This window comes from Falco rusticolus, chromosome 4, assembly GCF_015220075.1.
Source record: "Falco rusticolus isolate bFalRus1 chromosome 4, bFalRus1.pri, whole genome shotgun sequence".
NCBI classification, from domain to species: Eukaryota; Metazoa; Chordata; class Aves; order Falconiformes; family Falconidae; genus Falco; species Falco rusticolus.
The window spans coordinates 85,450,181-85,474,169 of NC_051190.1; the positions used below are offsets into that span (position 1 = coordinate 85,450,181).

Consider the following 23,989-nt stretch of genomic DNA (forward strand, 5'->3'; position numbering starts at 1 on the left):
TGAACAGACATCTATGTGAAAGATCGGATCCCATGATCTTCCCCAACATGACTGTGAGCAGAATTTGGCCTCGGGCATCTGTTGTTGGCAAAGGGCAATGGAACAGGCAGGGCACATTTATAATTCCAAGTGCAACCACTGCCATTTGTGCAAAGAGCTGTAACTTGTTTCCAGGAACTGAATGCAGCAAAAAAGCAGTTACATATTGCACTAAAATACAAATGCAAGTGTCAAAAGGAGCTGGGTGCACACGTGAGGGTGGCCTGGCCTAACAGACTGTCTGGAACGTGCAAGGATGCAAGACAAGCCATCTCCTTGACTGCTGCCTAGACAAAGCATAAGGGTCAGGACCGTCCTGCTGTGCTCCGAGCTCCCCATCAGTTATACAGGCTATCGTGACTGCTGTGAACCTGACCTAACATCTATTGATACCAGTACTCAGGACAGAAAGGCACAATGTAAAATTTCCGTAATGCCCTATTCTAACACATGATCACATCTGGGAGCTTTTCCTTTTCTGCTTTCCTTCATTCTGCCCATCCTCTATAAACTACTGCTGTTAGAAAGACAAGAAAAAAAAGATATCATGACCTGCTTGTGCATTTTGATCAGAGATCTAAAAAAAAACCTTACAGCTTCAAAAAGCTGTGAGGAGAGACATCAGAAGCTCAGCAGGGCTATATGTGCACATTTTGAAGGGGCAATTTTAAATATTTTTAGCTCATGCAAGTCTCCAAACATATTGATTATTTTGACTAAACCTTGCCTGAGCTGTAAGTCTGAAGCAGATCCACATGGAGATAGCAGATACGCAGATCCATACTCTCCTGGGCTCGTCTCCGGCTGGGGTTTGCAGAAAATGGTTATGTCTCTACTGTAGTCAATGGTGTGACTGCAAACTGGAGTGGACCTAGGGAGGCTTTAGTGAGCAAAGGAGCTCAGCCTAGGCTCTGTCTGAAAGGCTTTGTCTTCTCTGGTGGATTGTACAGTCTAAACAGATCTAAACGCTGCCATTGCCCCTGGAAGGCCAGCTAGCTACTGCAGAGCTGCACAGGCTTTCCCAGTGGCCTAGTGCACAGCGAGGCAGGTTATGTCTGCACTCAGCAGGCACAGAACAGGCCTATGAGCAAATCAATGCCAGATTTTCCCCACTCAAAATCCTCTCCCTGCAAAGCAGTTTCAAGCAATGATGAACAATAGTGACTGCCCTTTAACCCATTCTGTTAGATCCGTCAAAGATTTTTGAAGGTGGGGACAGTTGCAAAGAAAACACTTTCCAAACATTTTCCAAAACACTTCTAAACATTTTCAAGGGCTGGATTTGCTGTTAGAAGGCAATACACTAACTAGATGATAAAACATGGAGATTAAATTAATCTTTTCAGGTTTAGCTTGTCGATCTTTCTAAAGAGGAAGTTTTCCTCCAGTACACTCTCAAGTATTGTGTTCAGTTTAATTAAAAGATTAAAAAAAAAAAAAAGAAATTCAAGCCTCAGAGGTTTTGCTTCTTTCCAGCAGAAAACTGTACCACACCACAACTGATCCCACTATGTTTCACCTGGTACGTACCAAAGCCTTTACGTTGTTCCATCCCTCCTTGCACATGGGTGTCACATAAAAATATTCCCCCAGCCCATGCGATGCCCAGTTACACTCCCTCTCTCTTTCTAACCTTCCTTCAAATGCGTGTTTCAAAACCCCTTGCATCCAGAGAAAGCATAAAGGTGAAGCCAATAGGCAAGCAATACCGGTGGTATATACAGAGCAGTCTTTCTCCACTGACAGACGGCATTGGAGCTGCTCTCCTTTTTGCAGGAGCTCATTGTGCTTTTCCTTGCATAACAGGATGGCAGCCCTGTGCCTGAACTGGACCACACAAATTACTTGTGTCGTGAAGCTTTGCTTTTCAAGCTGCAGATCATATTCTAAACAGCAACAGATTCAGCACATTCAGACACTTAACAGTTTTCCCTTAAACAAGCAAAAACTCCCCTAACACCTTTCATTCCATTCCTGCCTAATTGCTAGTTGTCTGCCCGTGGCATCTGCAGACAATGCCCTACTTTTACTATTCATTGCAGCCTTTGCTTTTATAATCCACATCCAGAAGATTCAGAAGGAAATTGTGTTGCAAACAAAGCACCGAGACAACCAATGTTCATCAGCGAAGGGTTCAGCCACTGATGCTGCCACGGGAAACTTGCGGGGTCTGGGCAAGCTGTCAGTGCGCAGCCCCATGGTCATGTTCAGGCACTAAATGGCTCCTTGCTTCTCTGGGTGCTTGGCTTTGATTTTGGCCTCTCTCCACCTTGGTCCTGCAAGTCTGCAATAAATTAATAGTTCTAGCATGTACTGTGAAAATAAGTGATTAAGCATCGAAGAGATAGGCTATATGGCAACAAGAACCGTCATGATACAGTCATGCAAAGTAGCCATCATCCTAATCAGATGAGCAACTGCTTCAGGGAAACGCTTACATCTCCTCCATAATTTTTGAAAACATAGCCATGCATGAACATCTGTGCTTTTTCTATATTAAAATTCTTTAAATATTTCATTTCTTTACCTTGACTTTTACAGGAAAAAAAGAAGTTAGCATAAAAAGGTAGCAATCGTCATCTATTCCGCATTCCCATTTTAGCCATTATAGAAGCTTTTGCTTCCTTTGGAAATTCAAAAAATAAGCACTCTAGAATTACATGCTGCATCATGTAAAAATAAAAATACCACAACAGAGGAAGTATGTAACTCGCTTATTTTTTCATCTGAATGAATCACATTGAAGACCCACAGTGGAAATGGTTTTGCAGGAGATTTAAAGCAAAAGCTGGTTTTCCAATCAAATTATATTATTACTACTAAGTGAAAGTAGTTACTTAATACTTTCTTCCTGTAAACTTGAAGAACCACTGTTACACTTCTAGATACTTCATGTGAAGTCAGTATTTTTTTTCCCTAGATACTTTAACTCTTTCCAATTTTTTTTGTGTACGTAATGCAAATGAAATTCAAAACCGCAGCTTTCAACCAGACAGTTTTTTGAATGTGATGGGCCAACACTACCATTGGTATCTGAATGCAGTCTAGTGGAGTGTAAAATACACTGTTTTAAATGGATTCACTGGAAAAAAAACTAAAACCGCTGTGACCAATTCATTCAAATTACGATTAAGCAAGTAAAGGATTTAGCTGGATTGTTAGAATGGAAGTAGAAGAGAACTACCCCAGACTTAGGTAAGAATACACCATTAAGGAAAAACTTTGTGTTCAGCATGTTTTGCAAAAGACTACAACACATCTCTCTTTTGACAACAGGAGCATTCTCATTCATTTGTAGCAAGCTCAGCTAAAATTTAACTAATATTGAACTTCAAGAAGTGCTATGGTACCAGACACTTTAATTAACTACTTATTTTTTCCATATAATTTGGCCAAGACTGAACAGAGCTCATTTTGAAAGGAGCCAAGATTATCATGCACAAGAAGAAACAGAGTCCTTCATTCAAAAAGAATTAGTAGGTCACTGTAAATAACATCTGCACACTTACTGTAAATCATTTTGGTGACAGAAGGTACTGCCATGCAGTCTGATCAACATTACCAATGAAGCACAACCAATTATTTTGATATGTTTGCATGACAGATTGCTGTTATTAGTCAATATTAGGATGTCTGATGTAGTTGCATAGGGCTGTCATCCCCCAAACTTCTCGGTTTGTACTCACAAAAAAGCATCTCCGCAAAAATTAAATTGAGGTGAGAAACAGAGTTGAGGGTTTTCTTTCACTTGCATCATATAAAGTTCAACTTCAAGCCACATCTTCTCTTAACATCTAGAAATCAGTAACTCATCTTGAAACCTATACAAATTATCTTGTGCCATATCTTCAGCACACTCCATCATCACCAGTGTCTGCGACCAGAACTTGAGCAGTATCTGTATATTGCACGATATGACACTGAACCAAGATTCCTCCTCCTGCTGAGCTGAAATGCCCAAGAGCAAGATCTCCCTTTGCTTTAGGAAGATATGCCATTTTTTCTAAGATTTTTGAGCTGACAAAGCACAGTTTCTTTATCTACACATCAATGTGAAGGGGGCACAGTAATTCTAGTTGTGTTCTGTTGCTGCTCTTATACCAACACTGGTGTTAAGGTCCAGAGATTCTAGTGTGGGGGACAGAAGACTCCATGTTCCTCAAAAGACCCTCTTAGACTTGAGGGACAAACCACTACCCTTCAAGGAATTCAGCTGTTTCTGAAGACATGGAAGGTTAGGAAAAAAAAATGTATATAAATAAAGAATTTGGGAGGCAATAAGCAGACAACAGAAACCTATGCTGGAAGACAGTGCTGTGCAGGCTCTCCTAGGGCTGGCAAAGCAGACTGCATACCTGTGGAAGTGTGAAAGCAATAAGAGTCCCCAACACTACAGCCAGATTTGCTACAAGATTCATGTTTTTCCATATTAACCTTCCATTTATTTTTAATGGTATCTCATACCGTTTGAGTAAATAATGTATTTTTGCCCTCAGATACTTACTTTTCCATACCGCTTTCCTCTCAATGGGCATCCTGCAAGCACTGCCAACGGCTGTTGTGAACAGCCCATCTCTGAGAAGGCTGATGTACTGCCTGCTTCGCTTATCCAACTGCCTGTTCTTTAAAAGCAGTGCAACTAGTAGCTAATTAATACTGAACCTTTGCTTTCACTCTGAAAATCTCTAGTGATTCAAACCGAAGTAAATGATCTGAGAGGATATTCCTGACGTACCACCCAGCACTCACTTTCTCCTCTTCCATTCCAAATATTCAATTAGTTGGTTTCATAGACTCATGGAGTCATTTAGGTTGGAAAAGACCTTTGGGATCATCAGGTCCAATTGTTAATCCAGGACTGCCAAGTCCATCACTAAACCGTGTCGCTAAGCACCACATCCACGCACTTTTTTTAATAGCTTCAAGGATGGTGATTCCACCTTGCCCCTGGGCAGCCTGTTCCAATGTTTCACCACCCTTTCAGTGAAGAAATTTTTTCTTACTATGCAATCTAAACCTCCCCTGGTGCAACTTAAGGCTGTTTCCTCTTGTCCTGTCACTTGTTATCTGGGAGACCAACCCCCACCTGCCTACAGCCCCTGTCAGGCAGCTGTAGGGAGTGATCAGGACCCCTTGAGCCTCCTTTTCTCCAGACAAACACCCACAGTTCCCTCAGTTGCTCCCCATCAGCCTTATGCCCCAGGCCCTTCCCAGCTCCATCGCTTGTCCCTGGACACACTCCAGCCCCTCAGCACCCCTCCTGCAGTGAGGGGCCCCAAACTGAACACAGGATCTGAGGCATGGCCCCATCAGTGCCAAGTACTGATGATGATCACTCCCCTGGCCCTGCTGGCCATGCTGTTTCTGACACAAGCCAGGATGCTGTTGGCCTTCTTGGCCACCTTGGCACACTGCCCAGCTGCACGGGCCATGACATTTCCCATGTTTCAACTTACTATTTTCCTGGATTCCTAGCTCAGAAACAGAAATAAAGAGAGTATAAAACCAAATCGTAAGGAAAGTAGCAACCCATGTAATTCTTCCCATTGCTCCCAACGGTGGCCTTCCCCTACTCACTAGTGACCTGTTCCTGTAGTTCATAACTTATTTTCTCTGCCCAAACCTTTTGGTCAAAAGGTTGCTTCAGGCAGGATCCACTGTGTCTGTACCTCAGCCCTCCAGCCAAGCCATGGCAAAGGCCTGCACCTTTGTAGGACAACCACATCCCAAAGGTAAACAGAACATCACTGCAATGAAAGCTGTATTCTGCCCAGGCTTGCAACAGAATGGTTGTCCCTCCAGCTGCCTTCCTGAGTTCCCCACGTTGGTCCTTCCTGGCCTGACAAGCAGCCAGGGTAACTGGGGTTCCCATCTCCAGCTTGCTCTTTCACCAACAGCAGGAGAGCCACCCATGCTCCCAGTCAGTCCTGAAGCTAGATGATGCTTTAACACTTGGAAGATATCTCCAACCTCTGGCTTGGCATTATCAGGAGAAACAACCGGACGGAGCAGACTGAGGCAGATACTGATTAGTACAGTATTGACCTGTACACCACAGTACAAGGAGGGGGAAAGGGAAGAACACATACAGACACATGCACCCTACCTAAGCCCTGAAGATCTCCTTCCCTCAGTTTTTCCTAGTGACTGTCAATGGAGATGAATGCACGAATTGACTGCCAAGAAGTACTGAATGATGCAAGTCAACAATCTGCAGAAACAATATAAGGAAGGCAAGAGTCCTTGGCCAGTCTTTGGAAACCTCTCAGAAGGCATCTTGTGTTAGAGTGAAAACAGAGCCTTCGCCAAAACGGGGAGCACACCCCACCCCTGGAATTGCTCTTTTCAAAACAGAGTGGGGTACAGGGGGAGAGGCAGGGAAGAAAACAACCTAAACATATCGCACTCATAGGTGCTGTGACACCATAAATGATAACAAAGCCATCATACACTTGGCTTCTAGATTAAGTGCAGAGCTGTACAGCCAAAAAGATGAGGGAAACAAAGTATGCAGAGATACATAGGCACGGATCAATGAGCTAATAAATTGGCTTAGCAATGTGGGACAAAGGTTCCTTGACAGGCATCCCTGATAAACTGAAGTTGCTAGTGATAATCCGTATTATCCCATTTCCTGTAACTGGGCCTTATCCCTAAAGTAACATCAGCCCTTTCTCTGTTATTGATTTATCTTGGGCCATCCTTCTTCTGCACAGAGATGCAAAACAGCACTGACAGGATTAAATCAAGCACCTGCTTTTAAGTAAGCTATTAGTAAAACTCTAGGGAGGCAGGGGGCAGGGAGAATAAACACAGTCTATTTGCTTGTACCACAACAGTAGCTTTTTTTGCTCCGTAGTATGCTTACAGAGGTGGCTTTTCTGGCTGAAAAATGAACCACAGCAGACTTTACTACTTCCCATACTACAGAATGATAAAGACGACTAGCGGAATAACTATATTATGCTATAATTACAAATGGTCACCAATTGTCAAGGGCATAGCAATACTCTGAAAGTACTTTGAATTCTGAACATTCTGTGTATCTCCGGCAGTTAGGGGCTTTCCTGTACTGATGATTCCCAGCCTGCAACCTATAACCACAGGAGAAGTGAAACCCAAGAGTACAAGCAGCGCTCTCCCCATGCCAGCTGCGTGCAGAATTGTTGCAGACACCCTTGTGTCATGTTGTCAGGCTCAGGAGCACTGCAGGTCATGCTGCAGACACACTCAGGTCAATCAGGATAAAAACATCCCAGGGGACACCTAATCAGGTTGGCTTCAAAGTTGGAAAAAAAGTCCATGCTGGCAGGGGAGGCTGGGAAGAAGAGGAGAAAGGAGAAAAGACAAGGAACTTTACGAGTGACTTTGAGGGAGTTTAGCCAGAAGGACTAAGCCCAACAGTCTGCAGTACAACCAGAAACCAGAGATGTCAGACAGACAGGTGGCTCTGGGACCAGCATGGCAAGGAAACATTATATTTGACTCATTAGAAATAAAATAAATAAATAAAAAATGTATCAAGATTTCTTTCATTGTCTCTCTTATCCTCCCAATGGCTTTATAACCATGTCCTGTCTTCTTTGAGGAAAATGCATTCCCTCTTTTTGCGCTGTATCCCTACAGTACCTGACAAAAGGGCAATATAAATAAGAAATAGCAATAAAATATCAGTCATGACTACAGGCTTATAACCCACTCCATAACCACAAACTGGGCATTTGGTGTGGAAGCTGCTTAATACAGGAACACAAGAGAGCAGATAAAAATCTGCATCTGTCTACAGCAAAGATGCATCTCCACTTCATTCCGAGTACAACCCTTTCAGGATACTCATACAGACTAATCAGATTAATGTATCTGTAGACTGTCCCGTATGATGGATTGTCTGAATTTCTTACCTAAAATTTGCATGAAACACAGTGGCTGGTTTGTCTGGAGGTCAAACAGGAGATCTGATCTGAAAATTTTGTTTGCACTTTTTGTAGTTCAGAGGCAGAAATGTTTGAAGTTCCACTGAACAGCACGCATTCCCTGTAGTGGCCGCTCACCTGGATTAGTAAATTTAGTTAAGTAACAAGTGAACTTGAGCTCTGCAAGTGTGAAGATTCTTATTTTCCATCAAAAAAACAGTGTATGTCTTACAATGCACATACCAGCAGTTAAAAAAAATGCAGGTAAATTAATAAAAAAAAAAATGCATACACTTTTACATTGTTAGTTCACTGAATATTTAAAAAACAACACCTAGTATTTGAATCTATGAATCATATATGTGTTGATGTAAAAAGTCAGGACATATGCTTTTGCTCTATTAAATCTAGCTTTTGCTGTATTCTTTAGAAATCACCAGTAGGTCTACCAGATTTGGGGGGAAAAATCCTGCAACAGTACTTGTGGCAATAATCAACTTATTCTTCCAGTACTGAAAAAGGAATGATGGTATCAACATTCAAATTAGGCCTATTCTCATCCTACATTACTTAACAAGATTTAATCTATCAATTGTCAAATTAACCAATACAGTCATTAAAATGAAATACATGGTCTCTCCACAACAGATGCAAATCACATCAGGTCACATTAAACTGGCTATTAAAAACATGCAGAAGAAAAATAACCTGATGATTGTAAAAGCAATTTTGCTTCTAGACTATTTGTTATTGCAGATTAAACAGGTTTCAAAAACAAACAAACACCTGCACTGTTTATGTTTAATGATTAGAATTACAACTTGAAAACCATATGCCTGAGTTCTGTTCTTTACAGTCAAGCTGGTTTTACCAAGGTCACAGAAGCACCTAAACTGATGATCCAAAAAAGAAAAGATCTACTTCTAAAAGAAAGGTTCTTTTTCTCAGTAGATTGTCATGAACAGCTCAACCCAGAAATCAGTTTTGTTGTTGTTCTTAAATGATATGACACATTTACCCTCCCAGACATCTCTCTCTAAACATGCTTTTAGTCAGATTATTAATTTTAGACATCTTTTTATTTTTCTAGAAACTGGTGAATGATGCCTCTTATTCACATGATCAGTTTTTGGTGGTTTTCCTTTTTTTAAAATCAAACCACTTTCAGATGGCAATAGGAATCAAATTAAAATGCACACAACTACCATTTCACATTTTTAAAAGCAATGAACGACTTTCATTAAAATCTAGGACAGGTAGGATTGTCCTGTCTCATCAAATTCAATCCAGTGCTGCCACTGGAAACATGTCATTAAATATTTTTTATAGACTTCCTAGCATCCATTTTAATATCACTTATGCTTCTTCTTCCCCAACTACAATCTCCCAGAAGGCTCATTCCTCCAATGGATAACAACAGACTTCTAATTTGTAACTTGATTTTATTTGAGCAGACCTTAAATCAAGATTATTTTTTATTTTATCCAACCCTAGTGTTTACCCCCTTTATATATTTATTTTACTTTCATTTCATTAGACTAAACAAGACACACTCTTTTAGCCCTTTCTCATAAAACCGGCTGTTGAGCCCCCGGCTCATCTTAGCAGGCATTTTTCGAGTCTGGTTCAGGTTCAGGTTCATGGTTTTTGGTGATGGGTTATCAAGAGTTGCATGTGGCGTGCCAGGGGCGGCGTCAAAACCTTCTACAGTGACACTGAAGGGCCCCTACCGCTGGCTGTGCGCCCTTCCCTCAGCAGGGGATCACCTTCGCTCCTGCCGCTGCTGTATCGCCAAGGGAGTACAGACGCCCTCATACACACGTGATTGTGAGCCCGAGCTGTGACAGCTGGAAACTGAGTCTCCTTGACCCTGCTTTTACATCGAAAATAGGATGCTAACAGGAGGGTTAGCAGGCTTGTTGTCCAGCGTGTAGCTGTCACCGGCTGCTAACAACATTGATTTTCACTTCCACGTGCTCCCTCCCATTAGCCAGTGTGCTTTTCCCCAACTTCTACGGTGTCCTCTTTCCCAAAAACTTAAGAGGGGTATTGTTTTGCCATGGACTGCAGTAAGATGCTGATCTTCAATAACCATGCTGTCCTCGTGGCTCAATTTCTCCACTTCACCTTTCTGCATTTTCCAGGTAACTACAGTACCCATTGCTACATGCGGAGCTCACAGAGCAGCACTCTCACTCACTTGCACATTTTGACTTTCAAAAGAATATTTTTGCTGATCAGTCCTCTTCCCTTGCCCTGCCCTCCTCCTTACACGCTTCGTACTTACTCTTAATTCCCTTTCCGCGTTCACACAGTTATATTTGAAGTCTTTCTTCTCTATTGTTCACCTTTTGCCTACAAATCAGTTCCAGACAGAAGTTCTTTAAGACAAAATGTGTGGAAATCTGCCTTCTCTTCATTTAATGCGTAAGCTCCTACACAGATGGGCCTTCTGCTCTCAATTTCTTGAGGTTTTCCCCCTTTGAAATACAATTACTTAAGATTTGTAAAACAAACCCCAGAACTGAAGTAAAGAACACACATCACAGACTCTCAGTTCATCTCGTAGTTCACAGGTCACAGAATCATGGAATTGTTCAGGTTGGAAAAGACCTTTAAGATCACTGAGTCCAACCATTAACCCAGGACTGCCAAGTCCACTACGAAACCTGCTCCTAAGTGCCACATCTACACGTCTTTAAAATACCTCCAAGGATGGTGACTCAACCATGTCCTTGGGCAGGCTGTTCCAGTGCTTGACAGCCCTTTCAGTGAAGAAATTCTTTTTCCCTAATACCCAATCTAAAACACAACTTGAGGCCATTTCCCCTTGTCCTATCACCTGTTGCTTGGGAGAAGAGATTGACCCCCACTTGCCCACAGCCTCCTTTCAGGTAGAGTGATAAGGTTGTGTGTGTCGTCCCGTCCCTGCCCGCCCCCCCCCCCCCCCCCCCCCCCCAGCCCCACGCCTCCTTTTCTCTAGGCTGAACAGCCCCAGTTCCCCCAGCCACCCCCCCAAGGCTTGCTCTCTAGACCCTTCACCAGCTCTGTTGCCCTTCTTTTGATATGCAAAGTGAGTGAAGACCAAAAGTCAACTTCTGATCATTCTACCCACAGTCGTTTTTGGCCCCCAAATCTAACAGAAGATGTTTTACTGTCTACCAGAACAACACTGGAAATACCACGACTTCTGATTTGTTCAGAGGCTGTATGTTAAAAAATTATCTGCCATCTACCAGTCAGGTATTACCTGGATTTTAGCATTTAGATAGCATTTTTTTCCTCTCATGCCCCAAAACATGAGCCCAATTCAGCTGGTTTTGTTTGTAGTTCATCATAAACACAAAAAGTTATTTCACATTAACCTGTATTTTTTTATTCCTCCTATTCCTGATCAGTGCATGCCTTGTAATATTTCTATTCAATCCTTGCCTGCCACTTCACTATAATTCTGGTAAAGCTGTAAAAATCTATTTGCATAGCAATAACAATCATTTTAGTTCTGTTTTGCTGCCAAGGTTCTTGTACATTAGTCAACAAAGCACTTCAGTTATTCCTTGCTGACCTTATCCAATTTTCTAGCTGGGTTACATATGTTGTCCAGCTACCGCTCCAATCCACATTATATCGTACTTCCCTCTGTTCCATGCTCTAACCCCTAGTTTTGTCTTTATCCTCTACTAAATAAAGCAATCTTATATGCTACGGAGACATAAATAAGCTTATCTGACCACGTTTTGCATTCAGAAGTGAACTGATTTACGGGACACACGTGGTTTAACTCAGTAGCTAGAGATAATATTGATCGTTTCTCATCACCAAGCCCTTCCACACTTTATGAATAGTACTTCTCATCATCTCATACCTCATTTTTATTCATACACTGAAATAGAAAATAAACCATTCTACTTCTTTCAAACCTAAGCATTGAACTGAAGTCAAATGACTACAATAAAATAATGATAAAAACAATCTCTGACTCTACAGTAGACTCCTATCAAAAACTTATTTATCTTACAGTAGCTCAAAATGCTCAGCTAGTAATGTGGCCAGTTCTGCCTGTTTCCCTTAAACTTTAAGCAGTTCATATTTGAAAAACCTTCTTTATTTACTTTTAAACTAAACTGAGGAATTTAAACTGAAGAGTGAGTGCCACCTTTTTCATTTTAATTAGGTCTACTTTTCAAGAAAAATGTACAAATTTAGTGAAATACTAATCCTGGGTGTTTAGTTTCAAATCAGTTTCAAAATTTGTTTTGAAATTCTCAAATGTGTTTGTTTAAAATTTGTGATAGTAACACAAAAGGTAGCCACTAGATACTCACTAACCACTGAAAAGTACGCAAAGGACACTTTTAGGTTTCTAAAGCTGATACTCACAGAAGTGCCTGACAAGTAGATGTCAAGAACTGTGTTATCCACTGACACAGCAACAGGAAGAGACCTCCTGTCCCATCACACTTGCCTGCAGTCCTGTGCAACTACATCCTCAACATCCTCCCGCTGAATCATCAGTAAAGACTAGAGACGGCCCCCCTGCACTCAGGCACGTAACTTGCGGTTGAAATGACTGTGATTGCACAGCCTCATCAATATCACTTCCAAGGACAGGTGGCCACTTAGGAAGCATGCCTGTGTACTTTACAACTTATTATTACACAAATACATTTAATTAATGCATTTTTTAGGATGTAATTTCAGAGCCTGGCTCTCCTGTCATGTTTTAATTCAGAGTTTTGGGTCCAGCTGTAATGCTCTTCATCCATAATTCAGACAAAACTCCCAGCAAAAAAGGCTTAGGTGCAGTCATTTTAAATTAGTGAATAATTGGATGCAGGCAGGAAAAAAAAATAATACATAGGTGAGTGGGATGGCTTGCGGTGGGAAGAAATAAATGACATTGATGTTATTGACAGATAACAATAACATTTGTTATCTGTCAATAACACTTGTTATTGACAGATAACAGGATAGGAAGGCATTGCGCCTTATACTACCTTCTGTGCAACTTCTTTGGAAGGGAATTTAACTGAAGGAGAGACAGTGTAAACACCAGTAAGATGATTTAGGGACAGTTCGTCTTTACAAAATTTTCCAGTACTTATCAGACTATATCAGATTTACCCTAACCCTTCAAAGCATCTTGAGTTTGCCACAAAAACTCTATCACAAAAGTAATAAATAGTGCTCTCACCGCAACCTTTTATACTAAGGCTTTTAACCTAAGGAACTTCATATACTATATCCTTCTCAAATCTAACCATTCATTGTACATTGGTGCCTCTTTCCTGCTCCACCACACTCTCCTTCTGCCACAGGGAATTCTGAGCTATTCCACAGCATCTGTAAGCTGTCAACCCATACCTACATTTTTCACGTTATACAGAACCCAAGTTCAAGAAGAATTTGTCAAGAAACACCAAATGCAATTACTCTCTTTCCCATATCACTTTATTTCTCTACCTGTTCATCTACTTGCACTTCAGGTCTGCGAGGCATTTAGGCATAGCTTTGGCACAAAAAACATCACATGGGGCTGTCCTGTATTCTGTGCAGGAGAGCACAATCACAGGAGAAACACTGATTTTCACTCTAAATGCCATGAACTCTGTTTCCTCTAACAAGATGTCCTGTTCAAAATCCTGAAAGCCTCACCCTTTATCACAGTCTTAAATAAGCTGAAAAGTCTGCAAATTCATCGGTTACTTCCCTTTATTAACTCTAAGAGATGAACTGAACTATTACCATGCCTTCTGGGGTTCTGTCTGGAGATGTTTGGCTCTGTAGGCTGGCCTCCAATTTTGATTTCTTTCTACAAATATCAATTTAACAGTGATTACAATACTAACTATCTAAACCACTAAAGTACGGCAGCTGTATTTCACTAGATGTTGAAACAGTAGATGGTGAACAAAACAAAAGGAAGACTTTACCTGCATATTGATATGCCAAAAGACTGGCTTTTAAATGCCAGGAAAAAATGGTGCTGGGTCACAATAAGCAATCACATTCCATGTGTTATCCCCACTCTGTTCCCTAAAGGTGTACTGTTTTATTCCTACTCTGTTCCCTAAAGGTGTTCGGCTGTTGATCTTAAAAGAAGGAAGGTCTTTTCAGCTCTCAAAAGAAGGCTCCTCTTGAAGGTTACATTTTTATCCATTAAATGAAAATCTGAGAATGTTAATTAGCAATTTATGGTAATTTATAAGGGTTACTATCAATTAAGTGCAAAGTAAATACTTACTACATTAGTTGTTTCAATTGGATTAACCATTGCTTAGACACATTATATATCACAGCAGCTGCTGCAGAATAAAGACAGAATAGTCCTAACACCTGTAAATTTACTGTAAACACATTTCACCTTCCATTGCAGTTATTTATGTTTTAAGCTCCTTGTACGATTTTCTGTTCTTCACCTGATGAAATTCCCATCAAAGATTGGTCAAGTATAGAATAAACATAGGTCTTCCTATTTTAACTTCAAACAAAAACATTTGAAAAGTGTAAAAAAACCCCACACCAAACACCAAAACAACTCTGTACTCATTCCTAGTAGACTGAAAATCCAACTTTTATGTTAAAAAAATACATTTTCCGTGCATGTGTATTATCTTATCACCCTTCCTTCTTCACAGCTGCAAGAAATGACAGCAGAACTAATTTGTTGATGTGTCAGGGAAATTTTTCTATTTCTATCCAGTCCTCTTTCCTACCCTCTGCTGATGTTACCTTTATTTTTCTTGCTCAAAATGCTTACCTTTTTCTAACTTTATGATGAGTCTCTGACTTTCCTCATTTTCCCTTCCCCTGACATTTCATTTTTCTCTCTTAACTCATTTCATCACAAAGGGGACTGTTTCTGTTTCTAATTGTACCTCCACCTCCAAATCTGTTTGGCTTAAGGAACTTCTATTGTTTTCTAATCAAAGACCACCCCACAGCTTCCTTCCAAATGAAGGAATCCAAGAGCATACCAGAACACAAACTTAACTCCCACTGGTCCTGAGACTCACCGAACTTCAGCCAAGCTTGCTGCACAGTCAGCTTATCACACCTTCACCCAACCCCTCTTAGCTGGGCTCTATTGAGCACTCAAGGACAACAGCAGAACTGAAACAGAAAAGCAGAGCTTCAAATGCTTACTGATGACAGTGAAAACAGCAAGATGCAAAAAGAATATTTGTCAGGAACTGCAGGCCAGAAAAACAAAAGGAGAAGGTACCAAGAAAGGAAAGTATGAGAAATATTCCAAACAGCAGAGCTATCCCCACCCAGCTGTAACTAAGGCTGCCAGAACTTGATGTTTTTCACACACACACCCCCCCCCCCTCAAGTAACGGCATTTCTATAGTCTTCTTTCAAAAATCACATTTCAAGTTCTATTTCCTCTTGGTATACGTGAATGCAGCCTTCACCATCTTGTAGTATTTCTGAGTGAAGGTATATAAAACCAAACCTGGTATTTTGCATGGTTTTGTCCAAATCAAAATTCAGTAAGGAAAAATACGGGTCTGTGTTCCAGAAGCTGTACCTGAATTTTTCTGTTGAACTCCACCTCTGCTTTGGTTCATATCAAACGCCAAATAACCTTACACTTCCATGATTAAGTTAATTCATACAGGCAAGTTTAAACCTGGCAGCTTTAGCTCATCCTTTGTTTCACCGGCAAGCTACAAGAGCATTTAACTTTTCTACTTGAACAACACACATCTTTACCTCTTCCTCTTCCATTTGGAGGCTTGTAGAGCACTCACCTACCTGCATGGACCCAGACCAAATCTAACCTTCTGGCATCTGCACTGTCATCCTGGAGGTTTTGTAATTGCACTGCTGCCTGTGAAGTGTGAGCACCACCAGGCCAACATTATGGAAGTAAAGACATGGTAGCCCTTGGATCGTGCATCCCAGTTTATTGTGCCTTTTTAAGTTCATGGCAGTGTCAAAGATGAAGCAGCAAAGTTTATGGTGGCCTTGGTGAATCTGCTTCTGGAGTTTGGAGGTTAGGGAGAATGATCCTGAGTAGTTCACACGCTCCTTCTAAAGCAAGGGAATGCACTCAACCAAAATACTCCCTACAGATCCCTGAAAGCATGTCAGAAGCATTCCTCCCACTCCTTCTCCTCTCCAGCCCACCAGCAAACCTTCCTATTTCGGAATGAGCAGCAGACTGCACCTCTTCACCCCACTGCTGAGACGAGCGCTGCCTGACTCCTCTTTGACAAGATGCACAAATTTGCAGAGGCTGCCAAGCTGCTGCTTAAAATACTTAAAAATCACAGCATCAGGATTTTGAGGACCTTTTTCTTGCTTAACGATCAGGTTTGTGTTCCAGTTGTTGGCCAGAGTTGTGCTTTGGCTGCCTAACGGGCTCCCCCACACTGGAATGGAGCTTACAAACCCCACTGAGCAAATGGGCTGAACTGGAGTCTGCAGCAACAACACCTGATGAGCTGCAGGACCAGGGGTTCTGGGGCTTTGCTGGAAACGGCTCTAATTAGCAGTGGGTAGGCACGGGCACCGAGCCTTGTGCGCCAGGAACAAGTTTGTCTTGAATTCTCTAAAAACAAAAGATCGATGTATAAATCCCACTTACATCTAAAAAGACCTAAAATCTGAGTCTTCCACCACTAGCACCGTATTTAAGCTGTCTCTTCTGTGTGAAGAGGCTTAATCACAAAACAGCTCTGTTCAATTTCCTTCTCCAGATTAAGCTGTCATTGTTTAAAACACCTTTTTTTGCTCCTTGCAGTGGAAATGAAGTTAATTCCATACATTTCTATTTTTTTAATCTTTTCTGTTATTTTCTCCATCACAGGCTGACAGACCAGAGTAATGACTTCTTTTCAGAGATTAACACCAGACTAATTTTTTTTAAAACTCTTGGAAGTAACTCAGACTTCTATTGCAATATAGATTCTACCCTTTCCCCTCCTCAGGCCATAACCAATGAAAAGGAGAAATAAATCTCATACTGCAACATAATATTAAACTGAAATTGGATGCAAGACTAAAATACCACCAGCATCATTTTTGTTATACGGTGCACTGTTTTCTTGCATATTCTACTGTCAAGCAGCTGGGTATCAGCTAAGGCACTTGTGAGAAGAAAGAAAACACCTCATAACCTGCAAACTGTCATCTCGAACCTAAGCAAAAGAAAGACAAACCACCTCTAATAAAAGTTTGATCTCTTAATTTCTATACCCTGTCTCCCAAAGCTACATAACAAGCAGCAAAATACTGCAAAGGAAAACAGAGTAGCACTTTTTTTTAAGGAATGAGAACTCGGTCAAAATTGCATTCTCTATCCTCCTAGATAAATTCGGGCCTGACTCATGTCCTAATAAATGTACACAGCAACTCCAGACGACCTCAAAACTCACCGCATCTCCAGGATACTATAATGATCCTACAACACAAGACTTAGCTGTTTCTTCAGGTTCAGAAAGAGTGATGTGCAACTCCAGGAGATAATACAAAAAACATAACACACAGAACAAACATTACTCAAAAAGAGGCAGGGCTGTATAACTGAATTTGTTTCGTCCTGTTGCTGGTTTTGGAGTTGTTTGCTTTGGGTTTTTTTTTTTCTTTCTTCACAAATCTCATCTGCATTTAAACAGATATATTGCTTTCTGGAAACTGCTACCTTGGTGAAAGTGTAAGAGTGATATTATGAACTGGACAGAGACTTCTCTTGGTTCTGGTTTTCATCAGCACATAAGAACAGCACTGAGCAATCCCAGAGTCCTGAAATCCTTTGCTTTACGGAAGACTCTTTTCAACAGGACTCCCCAGCCATTATACGCACATTAATTAACTCAGCAGGGCACAGAACATCTGTACAGGCTGGACACAATTTTAGAAGTTTGACAGCGTATGCAATGTCCCATTGGTTTGCCTGCACACATACACACAGAGCCCCCTGCGTACCTACAGAAATGCTGGGCAGAATCATACCAATGGAATCAGAACAGGAGTGAGAAGGTGATTAAAGGATGTTCATCCACTCGCATCACAAAATAAAAATTCAGGAGAATCAAATGTGACTATCAAAAATCAAGCTCAAAGCCAAAGTAACACCCAAGAGACAGATTTTTTTCCACTGTAAACACTTAAACTGAGGAATATATTGCCAAGGTTTTTCTGTGGATGCTTGCAGTTTCATGTATATAGTTTGAAGAAAAGGCGTAGACTAATTTTGGAAAAAATTAAATCAATCTGTGAAGTGATTAAACACAAAGACACCACCTCTGACTTAGGAAATCTTTAAGCCATATATTAGTGGGAGATGAAAAGGCGTATCGAAGAAGCATCACTGTGCATACACATGCTTTCAATGGTATTCTGTACCATCTCAGCTAAGACCAGACACTGGCTGCATGGAACCCCTGGCCTGACCCAGTGTGACTGTGTGTCATGTTCACCTTTACAAGAGTGCCACCGAGCACAGGATCTCTTACAAATTTATGACATTTCTGGAACATTATGCTATTGCTTTTGTTTGGCATGAATAAGAAACCCACATAACCCAAACCACCTACACAACTCACTTGGCTACACGATCTTGACAAGATCTTCAATGTACTATTCAAGATTGGAACCATTTTATGAAAGCTCCCATCGAATAATTACAGAACTAAGACATACAGAAAGCTTCCAGTCCAAACTGCATATACAGTCCTATTCAGTTTGAGCTATTCACAACAGGACCATCCCAGCCCTATAAATCATTTTCCCTTGATGAACCTCTATCTTTATTAAAACAGTGAGGCTCTTTCAGTGAATGTACATCAGTAGAAAAAAAATTACAACTTGATTGTAAGACCAGGCGCCACTGGGCACCCTCAACACATCAGAAGCTGAACTGGGATTCGCACAGCACTTTTTAGAGTTGTCAGAGATGCCTTCAGCAGGACACATAAAACAAGGGGTTGCTTGAAAGCTTAAGGCATGATTGTCAGGTAGGAGTAGCCTGTTCAACAGCAGTGTTTCAGATCCACCTACACAAATTTTACAGCTCCTTTTGAAACCTTAAAACCTCTCACAAAGGAATCAGGCCCTAAAACGAATCGTGTTTTTCCTGGAAAAATTTTCAGTCTAACAAGACTGCTTTAAATGAGTTAAGCTTCTTAAAGTCCCATTCTGTATCAAAAACTACTTTCAGAAAAAAAAAAACCATTTAGGTATGAAAGTTAATTTTTAAGTCGCAGAAAAATTCAATGGTTTTGCAAGTATTTAAATTGTAATAATACAACAGAGAGAAATCAGTTAACAATGTGAATTACTAAAGTTATTCAAAACTTTGGGCTCAGAAAGCAAGCAGGGAATATGACAATAAAATACACAGTTTATCAAGAAAGTGTAGAAATTAGATGTACAAGTACTACTTCAATGCTACAAATACATTTTGTAAATCTAATTATAGGAGCATCGTCACAGAACAAAAAGACAATACCCACACCACACCTATTAAGCAGTTCTACAGCCTTGATAACCATTAAACCCTGGAAGTGTAATAGAAAAAGGAAAGGCAAAGTGCTACAGCTGCAGAACTGCCTGGAAAAATAAGTAGCTGTATGTGGCTTAAAAAGAAAAGAGAATAGGAAAAACAGTGAACTTGTAAATAACTTTACAGCATTTAATTACAGATCTGAAGCAGAGCCTGCTAAGTCTACAGAAGCCTTTTATAGCACATGAAGTTTGCTCAGCAGAAAAACCAAACTAGATTTTTAATAAATAGTGTAATCTAGATTTCAAAGGGCACTGGATTCAACCTCCTGCTTCTAGGCAGAAGTACAGACTTGGTGTAATTTTAGATAATGACTTTGGTCTCAAAGCTTCAGAAACTAAGCCTTGTTTGAGGCATAACAATACAAATGGCTGCTTTAACTTCAAAGTAATGTCTAAAAGGTTTCAATAATAGAAACATTCAGCAAAAGCAAGAAACAGATGAAACTGCAATGACAGAAATATCACAAGTCGTCCCTGCTTTGTCCAGTGTCATTTCCAATGCACTCCAGACTACACAGGGAAAGACCGCCACTGCAATTATTATGGGATCATATGAGCATGCATATTTATAATAAAAGAACAAAAACTCTTCTCAATACCTAACAATGACAGAAGATATATGGAATAAAGAATATTGACTTGTTAGTCTTTATAGTTCCTTTACAGTGCAATATGATTTAAAAAGGAAAATTTAAACATGATACTCCATTTCCAGTTGTGGTGCAGTGTTATCCAGTTTTAACATTACTTAACACTTCAAGAAATGGGGGAAATACTGATTTTTTTAATATAAAGAATAGAAGACTACAAGTACCTACTTGACAAGCCAAAGAAGCAAACCCAAGACTGCAGGAAATAAAGAGCTGAATAACCTCTGATGTATGCTTACTTATCCTCTCCCAAAAGCCTAACACACCTAAGCCGTCACTTACACATCCCACTCATAAGCCTATTACTTTCCAACACAACTGAAAAAAAAGCACTTTGGCCTTTAGATCTCTTCATTAACTATGTCATGCCACACCTATCAGAGAAAAAATGGATTTATTCGCTTCATGTTTGTGAACTTTAGTTAAATAAGGTTCCCCGACACAATGGCGATAACCCTCCTTAAGGGAAAATGGAAACACTTATCACATAATCCTTGCTCAACTGAAAATGCCAGAGGAATTGGCTTAAAGATATTCCTTCCAGCAAAAAACCTTTGGCTTTGGGAATCTGTATGATGTGTTTCCTGTAGTGGCATATATCTGTTCTTGCTATCGTCACTTAAATGAGATAGAGAACCTTCCAAGCCTAGCAGCAACATCCTGGCGTGAAGCTGTCCTTGCTTCATGATGATGATGCAACTGCTTATAGACAATACCTTACAGAACCATAATTCGTTTCACACACTGAGCTTAATACGCCCCCTTCTTACTCAGCACTGCAGTAGGCTGTCTTTGACAAACACTTGTAAATGAATATGTTTTATAACTCAATAATTAATGTCCATAAGCTTTACTATGAAAAAGTAGCTCCCCTTAACCAGTGGTGTGCTATCTTCAGATAGGCAAAAATAGTCATGATGTATTAATTTCTGTCAATACGGGTAGCTTCTATTAAAAGAAAGGAAAAAATAAGTAATAAAGTTCACTGGCACTCCATTGTAAATATAATACGTAACAGAACTATCAAGCATGTTTCTAAAAAGCACAGACAAACTTACCTTCAGCTTCAAAAACACAAAGAAAAAAATAAAGAAAAAATAATCACTTTAATTCTAGGTATAAATTAAATCATCACATTTTCCCCATCCCACGCAATTGTCTTGAGTTGCTGACAGACTAGGGTTAGTAATGACTTAAGAGTGTAGCTATAGCTTTAGCTTCCAAATTCAGACTTTCTGCAGAGAGTATTTTACACTGTAGTGTAGATGTTAATTTTTTGGTGCCCCTTGGTTTTTTCCATGTGTACCTAAATGTAACTTATCCCCAGATGTTACACAAAGGAACCTCCAGCTCCTCCACCACAGCTTGCCCTTCCCTTCACCTGGCACATGAATCTACAGCAACCCATTCAAACTTAAGCGACAGAAAAGTTGGCTTGACTATTCCCTGTGCATCACAGATAAAGGCAGATGGGAGTGCAGAGGGTGAATACCTCTCAGCACTTGCTGCTTGTTTCACTTTCCTTCATATTCACTCTATGCATGTGACAGCTTCTCATTTCTGCTGGCCGTAATGAATTACTCTGTTATACACATACAAAGGAATGCAGACACAAACACCATCACCACCCCCTGCCCATTTCCTTGCAGGTCACGGCAATATTACAGCCAGACAGCAGAGCTTTTGACTTACCCCACGTAGGTGCCTTCAAAAAGCGTCACCTTTCCTTTGTGTAACATCTGGGGATAAATTACATTTTAGGTACACATGGAAAAAACCAAGGGGCACCAAGAAATTCAAATCTACACTACAGTGTAAAATACTCTCCGCGGAAAGTCTGAATTTGGAAACTAAAGCTATAGCTACACTCTAAGTCATTACTAACCCGAGTCTGGCAGCAGCTCAAGACAACTGCGTGGGATGGGGAAAATTCAGGCAGGACAGCCTGCTGCCTGGTGGAATGGGAAAGGTGGCTTGGCAGCAAATGGAGCAGAAACGTTAGGAATGCTGACAGAATATTCTTATTTGGTGCTGATGACCTAATGCTTACCTAGATGCACATTTCAAAGGAAAAATAAATATTTTGTTGCCTGAAGGTAACATGTTCAACTTCAGAGAAGCCCAGCTAACTAATGACATTCTTGGTACTGACGTAGGCAATTGAAATGGAGAAACAGCACATGACAAATGTATGTGCTTGCATGTAATCCTGTGTGGTAGGAATAGTTCAGGCTTCCCAGTCAAGCAAGGGTGACGATTTGAAAGCAAGACTGGGGAAGGGGAAGGCTGCAGGTGCATGCAAATGCCAAAGTTATTGGCAACCAATATTGAAAGCTAACATGCAAAAGGGCTTTATTTTGTGCAGGGCAACACCAATCAGTTATTAGCAGGTGGGATGACTGTGGATTCTCATCCACTTGCTTACTGAAAACAGCAACATCACATCAGCCTAAGCTTTGCTACTACAGTTCTTCCATTTTCCTATTCATAAAAGAGAAATGCTTGAAACAATACAGCGATATTATCTCCTGATAATGGCTTACCCGGTCCCTGGGTGCAATCTGCAGGCGGGTGAGGGAGTGCTTTGGTGAGGGAGGAAGGACAGCGCAGGAAGCCACCCTAAGTCCCAACGTGACGCCATGCTTCCCCAAGCCAGTGGCCCTGCACCCATCTACTCACCTGAGGCTCTCTCACAGCCTGTTTAAGCAGTCCTAACCTATTTTGGGTCATCAACACAGAGCACATTGCCAAATGACAGTGACTGAAAATCACCTGGAGTACAAAGGGTGCTTTACTGGGCAAGATACTTTACAAGAAAAGCAGCATACCTGTCTCTCCAAATTCTGTGGTTTACTACATTATTTTCTCAAGGCTTCTTAAGATACTCACCCATATTTACCATTCTAATTTTCCGACTACACAAGTTTAATTTAAAAAAGCAAAAAAACCAAAAATTTTTTTTCCTACCATGTACACCCAAACTTAAAATTCTAAACTTAAACTGTGTTTCCCTCAGTCATGTGCAAGGACACCAGGCAAGGAATATGTAGGCTAGATTATACCCTTCGGTACACCTTTACAATCCTGATGAAACACTGCTTTCTTTACAGCCTACCAGCCCAGCACTCGCATGGGTGTATCAACTCCACATGAAGCAGAAAGTTCACTGCCCTTTCACAGAGAAGATGTAAACTGCACATCAAAGTCAGATACGATGGAGCTGACAAAAGGGATGCAGTGGCCAGAAGAGTAATCCCCATGAAAAAGTGTAATACCAGTTTAGCTCTGCCTATCCCTTCCCCTATTCTACCGTATTCCTCCCCCTCCTGCCTCTTCCCCCTCCCCTCTCTCTGTCCAGCCACCCTTAACCTGCATTCTCTAGTAGGACTCACCTACCTACAAACACACAGTTTATATAAGCATTAACGCCACCGTCTGTGCTGAACAGAGCCATGCAGTTTCCCCATTAACTCACAGGTCATGAATTTCCAGGCTGTGATGAACAGCATTAATCCAAAGCTTTTTATTTTATTTTCACTTCCCCAGCTGTAACCCAAAGCTTCCCGAGCATTTTTCTTGAGCTGTTCTCCCAGGATGGACGGCCATTCCACACTTCTCCCTTCCAAACAAATGAGGTAGAACAACCCACACAGTCCTCAAGAGAGGGACTAAACCCCAGTCCTACACACTCCTCGAGCCCTCCCTGCACTGTTTGAAACCTTTTGTTCTAACCATTTGATCCCGAGTCCATCGGGGAAGATTTTTAGGCAAATTTCAGCCTCACACATTAAATTAGCAGCCGACGTATCACGGAACTTTGAGTCCTGCAGTTCACAAGGATCAAACGCTTCCTGCTCTCGCAGGTTCAGC

At 40.9% G+C, this 23,989-nt stretch overlaps 1 protein-coding gene across 5 annotated transcripts in view; it reads right to left on the reverse strand.

The window, feature by feature from the left end:
- Positions 1–23,989, reverse strand: part of TPK1 (thiamin pyrophosphokinase 1) — a 312,799-nt gene that overhangs the window by 138,006 nt on the left and 150,804 nt on the right. The gene's annotated exons all lie outside the window — the stretch shown is intronic.